Consider the following 11,834-nt stretch of genomic DNA (forward strand, 5'->3'; position numbering starts at 1 on the left):
CCCCACCATAATAGCCTTCACCATCCAGAGGGTGGAGATACCAGCAAACAACAGACAACCTCACCTATTGGATGAGAGGGGAAGCAGGAAAGATACTGAACTCTAACAGAAACAATCCTTGAATTTTCCTTTGAGATTTTTTTTTCTTCCTTTCTCTCTCTCTCTCTCTCTCTCTCTGTGTGTGTGTGTGTGCTTTTCTCTCTCCGTCTTCTGCCCTCACATTCCCAACATTTGTGAAACCAAGTAATTTTCATGGATTAAACTACTGAGGACTGGGATGTCTGAATAATATATTACAGTTGTGCTGTATATTCTTTTATCTCCTATTTTTACATTTTCTATTTTATTTTTATGTTCATTTGTTTTTTGTACTCGCTCTCTCTGTCTTCTCACTTGTCTCCCCAAAAATCACTTTCTCTCTTCTTTTGATTCATCTTCACCCTTCCTAAGATCCTAATAACACCCCTCCCCTAGTTCTCTCTTTGTCCACCATCAGAAACTGTAGATCTTTTGGCAAACCTACTCTTTATATTGTAGATAATAATTGAACTCACCACTTAAGTATATTGTGACAAAACTGTAAATGTCTTAATAGGAGCTGTTTGATTTAAGGCTGTATATTGTTTGTATTGGGATCTGTTAATATTGATCTCCCACTTAAAGGAAAGGTATTTGAACCCTGCAGGGACACTATAAGCCTATAGGGTAAAAACTGTAACACCTTGAATGCTCAGTGCTATAAGGGAAGACAAACAAATAGCATAAAAAAAACAAGGGAAGAAAGTGCCCCAAACAAACTAAAATACTACATTATTAGAATCCATGGCCAGCACAGCAGAAGAAATAACAGAGAAGGAGTTCAGGATATACATGATTAAAATGTTCTGTGAATTAAAAGATTATATAAGAGAGCAAATACAGACAGCAAAAAATACAGGAAGCAAAAGATTACCTCAATAAGGAGACTGAGATTCAAAAAAAGCAACCGACAGAAATCCTTGAAATGAAAGAAACAATAAACCAAATTAAAAACTCAATAGAAAGCATCACCAACAGATTAGATCTCTTGGAAGACACAACCTTAGACAATGAAGACAGAATATATAATCTTTGAAAATAAAATTTACCACACAGTGAAGACAGTAAGAAACCATGAGCAGAACATTCAAGAATTATGGGATTAGGGCTGGGGTTGTGACTCAGTGGTAGAGCACTCGCCTAGCATATGCGAGACCCTGGGTTTGATCCTCAGCACTGCATAAAAATAAATAAAATAAAGATATTGCATCCAACTACAACTAAAAAATAAATATTAAGAAAAAGAATTATGGGATAACATGAAAAGACCAATTTAAGAATTCTTGGGATAGAGGAAGGCATAGAGTTACAAATCCAAGGAATGAACAATCTATTCAATGAAATAATATCAGAAACTTTTCCAACCCTAAAGAATGAATTGAAAAATCAAATACAAGAGGCTTACAGGATACCAAATGTACAAAATCACAACAGATCCACACCGAGTCACATTATAATGAAAATGTCTAGCATACAGAATAAGGATAGAATCTTAAAGGTCACAAGAGAGAGGAATCAAATCACATATAAGGGGAGACCAATTCGTGTATCAGCAGATTTTTCAACCCAGACCCTCAAAGCCAGGATATCATGGAACAACATATACCAAGCTTACACTGAAAGAAAATGGATGTCAACCAAGAATCTTACATCAAAATTAACCTTTAGATTTGATGATGAAATAACAACCTTCCATGATAAACAAAGGTTAAAAGAATTTACAACTAGAAAGCCTGCACTACAGAATATCCTCAGCAAAACATTCCATGAGGAAGAAATGAAAAACCACAAGGAAAAGTAGCAAAGGGAGGCATTACACTAAAGGAAAAACCAATCAAAGGGAAACCAAGTCAAGTTAAAAACCAAAAATAAACAAAAATGACCAGGAACACAAATCATGTATCAATAATAACCCTGAGTGTTAATGGCCTAAATTCATCAATCAATCAAAAGACATAGACTGGCAGATTGAATTTTAAAAAAAGAACTAACATGTGCTGCTTTCAAGAGACTCATCTCATAGGAAAAGACATCCACAGACTGAAGGTGAAAGGCTGGGGAAAAACATACCACTCTGTGTAAGCAAGCAGGAGTTTCCATCCTCATATCAAATGAAGTAGACTTCAAACCAATCAATAACTTATACTAAGCATACATATATAGAATATTTCATTAATAAAGAAGTGAATTCACTTTTTTTCAGCAGCACATAGATCCTTCTCAAAAATAGACTGTACATTATGCCACAAAGCAACTCTTAGCAAATACAAAAAAGTAGAGATACTACCCTGTATTCTATCAGATCATAATGGAATGAAATTAGAAATCAATGATAAAATAAAAATTAAATCCACTCCAACACCTGGAGACTAAATAATATGCTACTGAATGAACAATGTGTTGCAGAAGACATCAAGGAGGAGATTAAAAAAATTCTTAGAGGTAAATAAGAACCCTGATATATCAAAACATCTGGGACATTATGAAGGCAGTATTAAGAGGAAAATTTGCTGCATGGAGTTCATTCCTTAAAAGAAGAAAAAGTCAACAAATATTTAATATTACATCTCAAAGCCCTAGAAAAAGAAGAACAAATCAACACCAAAGTAGAAGAAGACAGGAAATAATTAAAATCAAAGAAACAGTTGAAAAATTGACAAAACAAAATGTTGGTTCTTTGAAAAAAATAAATAAAATTGATAAACCCTTAGTCATGCTAATGAAGAGAAGGAGAGAGAAAATTCAAGTTACTAAAATCTGTGATGAGAAAGGAAATATCATGACAGACACTACAGAAAATAAGTATAAATTATTTTGCAAATTTATACTCCAATAAAATAGAAAATATTGAAGACATTGACAAATTTCTAGAGTTATATGATTTACCCAGACTGAATCAGGACAATATACATAAGTTAAACAGGTCAATTTCAAGCAATGAAATAGAAGACTCATCTTGCCATCAAAAGCCTACCAACCAAGAAAAGCCTGGGACCAGATGGATTCGTAGTTTTCTACAAGACCTTCAAAGAAGAACTAATACCAATACACCAAAATTATTCCATGAAATAGAAAAAGAGGGAACAGTTCCAACCTCATTCTATGAGGCCTATATCACCCTGAGTCCAAAACCAGACAAAGACACATCAAAGAAAGAAAACTTTAGACCAGTATCTAATGAACATAGTTGTAAAAATTCTCAATAAAATTCTGGCAAATCGATTACAAAAACATATTAAAAAGTTCGTGCACCGTGATCAAGTGGAGTTCATCCCAGGGATGCAAGGTTGGTTCAACATACAAAAATCAATAAATGTAATAGTGCTTTTGATAGTATGGTCATTTTGACAATATTAATTTTGCCTATCCAAGAACAAGGGAGAGATCTTTAAATCTTCTAAGGTCTTTTTTAATTCCTTTTTTTAGTGTTTTATAGTTTTCATTGTAGAGGTCTTTCACCTCTTTCATTGTTTCTTCATCACATCAATAGACTTAAAGATAAGACTCATGATCATTTCAATAGATGCAGAAAAAGCATTTGACAAAATACAGATCTTCCAAACATGTTTAAAACACTAGAAAAACTACAGATAATAGGAACATATCACAACATTGTAAAAGCTATCTATGCTAAGCCCAAGGCCAACATCATTCCACATAGAGAAAAATTGAAAGCATTCCCTCTAAAAACTGGAACAAGACAGGGATGTCCTCTTTCACCACTTTTGTTTAACATAGTCCTTGAAACTCTAGCCTGAGCAATTAGATGAAAGAAATTAAAGGGATAGAGATTGGAAAAGAAGAACTAAAACTATCACTATTTACCGATGACATGATTCTATAGTTAGAGGATCCAAAACATTCACCAGAAAACGTCTAGAACTAATAAATGAATTCAGCAAAGTAGGAGGATATAAAATCAACACCCATAAATCAAATGCATTTCTGTACATCAGTGACGAATCCTCTGAAACTAGGAAATGTATTCTATTTACAATAGCCTCAAAAAAAATGGGAATAAATGAAAGAGGTGAAAGATTTCTATAATGAAAACTGCAGAACACTAAAGAAAGAAATTAAAGAAGACCTTAAAAGATGGAAAGATCTCCCTTTATTTTGGATAGGCAGAAGAGACCCAGAATAGCCAAAGCAATCTTTAGCAAGAAGAGTGAAGCAGGTGGCATCACTATACCAGACCTTAAACTTTACTACAGAGTAATAGTAACAAAAATGGCCTGGTATTGGCACCAAAATAAACTTGTAGACCAATGGTACAGAATAGAGGACACAGAGACAAACCCACATAAATGTAGTTATCTCATACTAGAGAAAGGTGCCAAAAACATATATTAGAGAAAAGACCGCCTATTTAACAAATGGTGCTGGAAAAACTGTAAATCCATATGCAACAAAATGAAATTAAGCCCCTATCTCTCCCTTGTATAAAACTCAACTCAAAGTGAATCAAGGACCTGGGTATTAAACTAGAGATCCTCCTGCACTTAGTAGAAGAAAAAGAGGCCCAGATCATCATCATGTCAGGTTAGGCCCTGACTTCCTTAACAAGACTCCTATAGCACAAGAAATAAAATCAAGAATCAATAAATGGGATGGATTCAAACTGAAAAGCTTCCTAGCAAAAGAAATAATTAGTGAGGTGAAGAGAGAGCCTATAGAATGGGACCAACTTTTTACCACACACATAGCAGAGCACTAATCTCTAGGATATATAAAGAACTCAAAAAACTTAACACCATAAAACAAATAACCCAGTCAATAAATGGGTTAAGTAACTGAACAAACAAACACTTCTCAGAAAATGACAATGCAATCCATCAGTAAATATATGAAAAAATGTTCAACATCTCAAGCAATTAGAGAAATGCAAATCAAAACTACTCATCTCACTCCAGTCAGAATGGCAGTTACTCAGAATACAAGCAACAATAAGTTAGCAAGGATGTGGGGGAAAAGGCACACTCATACATTGCTGGTAGGACTGAAAATTGGTGTAGCCAAAATGGAAAGCAGTATGGAGATTCCTTGTAAAACTTGGAATGGAACCACCATTTGACCCAGCTATCTCACTCCTCGGTTTATACCCACAGGACTTAAAAACAGCATACTAAAGTGATGCAGCCACATCAATGTTTATAGCAGCTCAGTTCACAATAGCTAAACTGTGGAATCAACCCAGATGCCCTTCAGTAGATGAATGGATAAAGAAACTGTTATATATACACAATGGAATATTACTCAGCATTGGAAGAGAATAAAATCATGGCACTTTCAGGTAAATGGATGGAATTAGAGAATACCATGATAAGTAAGCCAATCCCCTAAAACCAAAGGCCAAATATTTTGTGATAAGTGGATGCTGATCCTTAATGGGGATGGTGGGGGAACATGGGAGGAGTGGAGGAACTTTGGATAGGGCAAAGGGGAGGAAGAGGAAGAGAGGGGGTATGGGGGAAGGAAAGATGGTGGAATGAGATGGACATCATACCCTAGGTACACGTATGAATACACACATGGTGTGACTCTACTTTGTGTACAACCACAGAAATGAAAAATAGTCTTCCATATGTATACTATGAATTGAAAATGCATTCTGCTGTCATGTGTAACAAATTAGAATAAATAAGTGTCTCTGTAATGCTTGCAGAAATAAGTTCATACTATTAATATTCCTTGCTGACCTGTTTATGCTTTGCTGTCTTCCTCACCCTCAGACAGTGCTATAGAACTGTTTTTCCCCACACTTACATACTTGCCCTAGCTTTCTACGTTGCCCACATGTTTTATCTTTTTTTCCTACATTTTTATTGGTGTTATACATGTTGATAGGGTTTGTTGTTGCATATTTGTACATGCACAAGCCTTCATGTTTTCTCTTATCAAAGTGTTCATCCTCCTTTTTGTTTCTGAACATCTTGTTCAGTGTCAGCCCTGCTCAAGTAATTTGTAGTCTGTGGCTCACTTCCATACAAAATTACTGTGTTCTTACCATATTTTCTTCTCAACTTTCTAACATTGTATTTCAGTTATTGTTTATTTGTCTTACCCTGTGAACCAACAAGCCGCCAGAGCAGTGTCTCTTAACAAGGGAATCCTGTTTGGCCCCACACCAGAAAGACAGATGAAAGATTTCTGGACCCTGAAAGTATGTATGTGTGTGTGTGTGTGTGTGTGTGTGTTTTCTCGTGTTCTCCAACTACCCAGATGATTGTATTGTAACCTTCTGGTAAATAGAAAACCAACAAGGTGCAATATGAGACTAAACCCATATCATGTGCCATTATACCAGAGTTAAACTGTAGAATCCAGGTGATAATATGTCAGTGTATATTCATCAGTGGTAACTATGCAGGTGTGAGGAAAGGAGGAATGTGGGGAATCTGAGTATTTTCTGCTCAGTTTTACTGTGAACCTAAAACTGCTCTAGAAAATCCAGTCTGTTGGTTAAACAAACAAAATCAAGCACAGTTAATAGCAGTATGAGTTTCACTATTAATGCTTGCTTCTTCTGTTCCCTCTCTGTTTAGGAATCATATGAAAGCCAAGTATGTTTAAGTCATGGAGACATCCACCCATCTTCATGGTGTACATGTAATTGAATGCAGTAGAAATGAGTAAAGTTGTTGAAGGATACATAGTTGTCACAGAATAGGTTAATAGCTTTGGTTGGATTTTTAGTCATTCTTATTGGGTAGCTTTTGGGAAATATTACATCAGGTTTTCTGGTACAGAGGAGTTAGATCAGTAAATTAGTAATAAGTGATAAGATAGAAAGATTTGAAAAAAAATTAACAGGACCTCTAATTAAAATAAAAGGGCCCATGTGATTGCACATTGATCTCAGTTTAAATCAGAATACTTGAGTTCAATGTATCAGAGAGACGAAATTCAAGTTAAAGAGCAATTAAATGATAGAGAAATTCAAATTGTGGATTTGAAAAGAGTAATTAATATTTCTTTTACCTGTTATCTTTTAACCTGTTTTTGTATCTGCCTCTTTCTTAGAATTGACTTACTCTGCTTTTCAACACAAACCACTAACTCTTCCATTATCCAGGGTCTAGAATGTTTGCCATCTGCTTTCACATTTCACTGCAGAATAATTTTATCCCTTTCTCTCTTCTCAGTGTTGACACCTTCACTTTACAGTATTCACACTACCAATGCCTCAAGTTCTGTAGTCCCCACACCAGTTTCTACATCCTCTACTCTCCCAGCTCAGCCTCTTACCTGGGTGTTAACTCTTCCTTCCCTCTCCTTCTGGTCTAGATCATTAGTGTTCATCTAAGCATTGCATAAAGTATACCCTCCACACAAAACCTTTACTAATTTCCTCATAAGAATGCTTTGTAAATACTAAAGCATCTTATCTTTTGCTATAATACATATTCTTGCCTCATTGTCTCTACTAGTTGAACACACTTTGATAATGGCACTCATTTATATTTTCACTATGTGTTGTCTTGCACCATATCATGTTCTTAATAAAAATTTATAGATCACAATTAGTGTTTTTTTTAAGAACTCTTCTCATTCAGGAATCATAGAACTTTCCTTGAGTAATACAGGTAACTTATTCTTTTTATAGAATTCTTACACTGACACATGTGTAATACTAGTACAAAAAAAAAAACATACAATTGGTGCTTCTTAATAAGTTGTGTGACTCTTGGTATTTGCTTTTATTCTTTGCTGTTTCTTTTCTTGGGCTTTTGGAATGTAGCATATAGTACCCACAGATCTTGCAGTTATATCATTGTCAATAAGAATGCTAAAGAAGATGGTGTGTTCATAGTTTTCTTTTAATTTCACACTTTCTACCTCCTAAGAAGATGTAGGAGTTAGATGTGGTTCCATACATTTTCTTTGTGATTTAACATTTTAGTTATTGTGACCAAGAAGGGTTCTGAAGAAGGAACAACACTAATTAGCATACATGCCCACTTAAAGATGGTTTCATCTCCACTGTCAGTGGCTTGAACACTTCCCTTTTTTTTGCCTGTCTGTGCAAGATGAAAATGGGAAGTGGATATGACAGAGCTGTCTGGTTGGTTTTGGTGGGGCTGTTCTAAATCTCTGTTTATGGAAGATTGAGATAGAACAAAGGATAAGCTTCTTGACCATATTTCTGTCATCCAAAACTACATGGTCTTTGTAGCAGTTTATTCAGCAAATCAGGCAAATTATTTATTTTATGGTATAAACATATATATATATATATGCATATTTGGGGATTGGTTTTGTAACATTTTGGCAAAACTTGTTTTTTACAATGCACAAAATATTTTAAAGGTCCTATTTTATAGGTTTATCAGTATTTGGGTGAGGACTGCGGTTGTATTATCTATAGATGAGAAAAATACTATTATTACTGTAGTTTGAAAATAGTAAACATTTTTAATAAAAGACACATTTCAGTTTGCTAATCTTTCCAGAGGAGAAATAAATACTATTACATAGTTTTCAGACTATTTTATTTGGAGAATAGTCAAGAGGACAGAATAAGAGATACAAAAGCGAAATATGGATATCTTACAGTTTGCTTAATTTATCAGTGGTCATATTTACATTTTTGGTTCGCATTCTGGATTTTTTTAAATTTCAGTTCATATTTAATGTTGACATAGTTAACTGAATATAGAAACCTAAGGAGTTGTTTTAATAAAAGTGCAGAAGTAATCATTTTCAATCACATCAAGTTAAATGAACCACAAAAATCATGAAATTAAAAACAAATCAATTATCATTTGGTGGTTCCATTTAGTTTATTACAGTTAATGATCTTCGATTGAATTTGCAGCTCTCTGAGTTTGTTTTGAAGTAGGTCATCACATGCTGAGATAAAACACCAAGTCATTTAAATTAGATACTGAGCATGCTCATATGAAGAATTTATCTTAAGAGGAGATTGCAGTGTGTTTCAGTTTTCTTTAGTGGGAAAAGCAGGAAAGAGATCATGATGTGCCCTTTTGTCATTATTCTGTTAGAAAGCATGTGATTGGTCTTTGGAAACCAGAAGCTTGAGATAGAGAGAATACAGGTTTTCAGCAAAAGGCCATTTGGTGAGTTAATTAGCTGTTTTATTTTATTTTGTTTATTCCTAGCAGGGCTGTGTCTTTACTTATATCTGCTGCTTGTTTTGTACCAAGCTAAAACTTTGTTTGTAGCATGTAACATAGCTGAATTTGGAATAAAATTGCTTCTTCAATCTAAATCTTATTCTTTAGAAATATTTCCAGTATATTTCTAAGATGACAAATTCATAAATTGTTATAATGATACTTCTGCACGTTCACTAGTTTCATTTGCTCACTTATGCTGAATAATGCTCACAGAATTGTGCACCGAGAGACTTCAGAATTTGTTGGTTTAGACAGTTTAGCATTTTTGTTATTGCATTTTAAGGAAATTATCATTTTTGCCTATACATTTCTATGCTTTATCTACTAAAGTAATAGGTAAGATCTATTTAAGGATCAATAATTTAAAGAAAATGAGAAGATATGTTACAATGATATGTATTATTAAATAGGTAGTTCAGAAATGAGAGTTTGCTTTGTAATGAAATTGTTTATTTAAACTAATTAAAGGGATATCAACAGCACTTCGTAAAATATACAAGATGGAACAGTATTCCATGTTCTATTTTTAGTTATTGGTTTAGCTATATAAGTGTTTGAAGCACAATAATAATTTTACTGTTTTGTGCTTTTATTCTGTGGGCTCATGTTATGGTGATTGGTAGGAAGATAATTTTATTTAATTATTTTATTTTTTCCCCAAATATTTTTGTTTTACCATGAAGTTAAAGAAGGGGTATTTTTGCATTTTTCCATCATATCTCATAATAAATACCATGTACTTTTTGAAATCTATCTTATTGTTTTCTAATGGACATGATTTTGATTATGTATTTATTACAGATAAACTTGGCAACCAAATTGTATCATCATACTTGAGATAAGTGTTGTATTTTTGAAGGTTTAGAGAGGAAAGCATAAAATTACCATATTTATTTCCTTGGGGAACATGCATGTTTTTTTAGCACATAGAAATGTGAGGTGTAGAAGGTACTTCAGTGAATTTTAGAAAAACAATGAGGGGGAAAGTAAGAAGAATAGGAAGAGAATGCTAAAACCTTAGTACCTTCAAATTTCAGGCAATTATCTGATGCTTTCCTGAAATATCTTTATTTTTACAAACTACCCCCACTATGCCATTTTCCAGGATTGGCACATGTGAAGGAGGTGGGTGTATACTTAAGCTTATATATTCACAAAAACGGAGGTTTAGCAGTTAGAGATGAAGACTGTGTGACAATACTCAGGAAGTCTATTCCCACTTATTATTGACTCGCTTGTGTGACCTTCGGTATCCTGTATACCCTGTTTCCACTTATTTTTAGCATAATACTTTACAATGGCACTAGAAAGTTCCTTTAAGGTTTCTAAAGTAACAGGATTATTTTATGGACTGTGGCAAAGATTCTTGAGCACTGTAACTCATTCACAAACAGCTACTATTAGTAAAAAACTAACAAGTATTGTCTTTATAAATTCTGTTAACTGTTTTCTTTTTTACTTAAAAATATTTTAAACATGCAAAATATGTCAGTACTCTGTGCTCTTTGAAGCTAATTTATCAGAAACACATATTCCATGTATATTATGTAACTAAAAAGTGACAAATGTGGTTTTATGTTTTTTTCCATATTTCCTTTAAACTAGATGATCATGAAATTTTCATGACAAAATTCTTGTACTTTATTTTCTTTTATGTTTTTAGTCCCATTTGTAGGCCTTTATTCAAAGATAAATAAGCAATCAATAGAAGATCTATTTCATAAAAAGCATGGAGAAATACTGAGAAAAATGAAAGGAGAAACATGGGAAGAATACTGATGGCAACAATAGCAGGTTTTTAAAGATTAAGCAATATACTTTGTCCATCTCCAAATTACTAAGTTCATTTACTCACCTACTTAACTTAGCATCTGTCAGTTAAGGAACATTTATTCCCTTAACTTTGTGAAGCTCATTAGAGCTTAAAAATTTTTTTAGTGGTGCTACATGAACATGGGATCTGTGCTCAAGTAAGTTTGGAGAATAACAAGCTATAACAGCTTGTCAATAGCAGAATTTGACTTTTAACATCCTCTTCAGTGCTTTATTCTGGAACTTAATGCTTTCTGGAATATGGAAAGAAAAAGCTATACCACATGGTCATAAACATTTGTCAAACATTAATAATTCTAAATATGAACTCATTTGAAATATTGGGATAAAGGAAGAATTGCAGGTTGTTTTTATTATTCATCTTGTGATCTTAGAGTTGGGAGGTAATGGGATATTTTAAAAGCATGATTAGTAGATTAGTCAATAGCAATAGAGATGCAAGCTAAAACTGCATTTCTTAAAAACAGTAGAAGTGTACCCTAGGCTAGGAGAATAAGCAATGAGTAAAATGTGAAGGGTTCAGGATAAAATAGTGACCAACTAAAGATTTTGATACTTCTCACAAGTGCCCACTCATTTTCTTAAAGTTATTCTGTAATTACTCCTGTGGGGAAACAAATTAATTTTAAAAACACAATTTATGGTGAAAAAGAAGAGAGTGGTAGTTTTAATCTGGGTTCTAATCTAACTTTTGCCATTTGTGACTTTAAGTAATTATCTTCATGTCTCTATTCTTTTTTTTTTCCTTTTTCCACTCTAAAAAAAAAAAAAAAAAAAAAACAC

At 33.6% G+C, this 11,834-nt stretch overlaps 1 protein-coding gene across 32 annotated transcripts in view; it reads left to right on the forward strand.

Annotated features, from left to right (window-relative positions):
• Positions 1 to 11,834, forward strand: part of Plekha5 (pleckstrin homology domain containing A5) — a 238,821-nt gene that overhangs the window by 96,087 nt on the left and 130,900 nt on the right. Inside the window, exon 1 of one of the 32 annotated variants that reach the window (XM_048787242.1) lies at positions 8,373 to 9,158. The exons of the other annotated variants lie outside the window; for them this stretch is intronic. The gene's annotated coding sequence lies outside the window, so the exon portion shown is untranslated. Of the gene's footprint in view, positions 1 to 8,372; positions 9,159 to 11,834 lie in introns of those variants that run through there. 32 annotated transcript variants of the gene reach the window in all.

Source organism: Marmota marmota, unplaced genomic scaffold (genome assembly GCF_001458135.2).
Source record: "Marmota marmota marmota unplaced genomic scaffold, marMar, whole genome shotgun sequence".
Classification (NCBI taxonomy): Eukaryota; Metazoa; Chordata; class Mammalia; order Rodentia; family Sciuridae; genus Marmota; species Marmota marmota.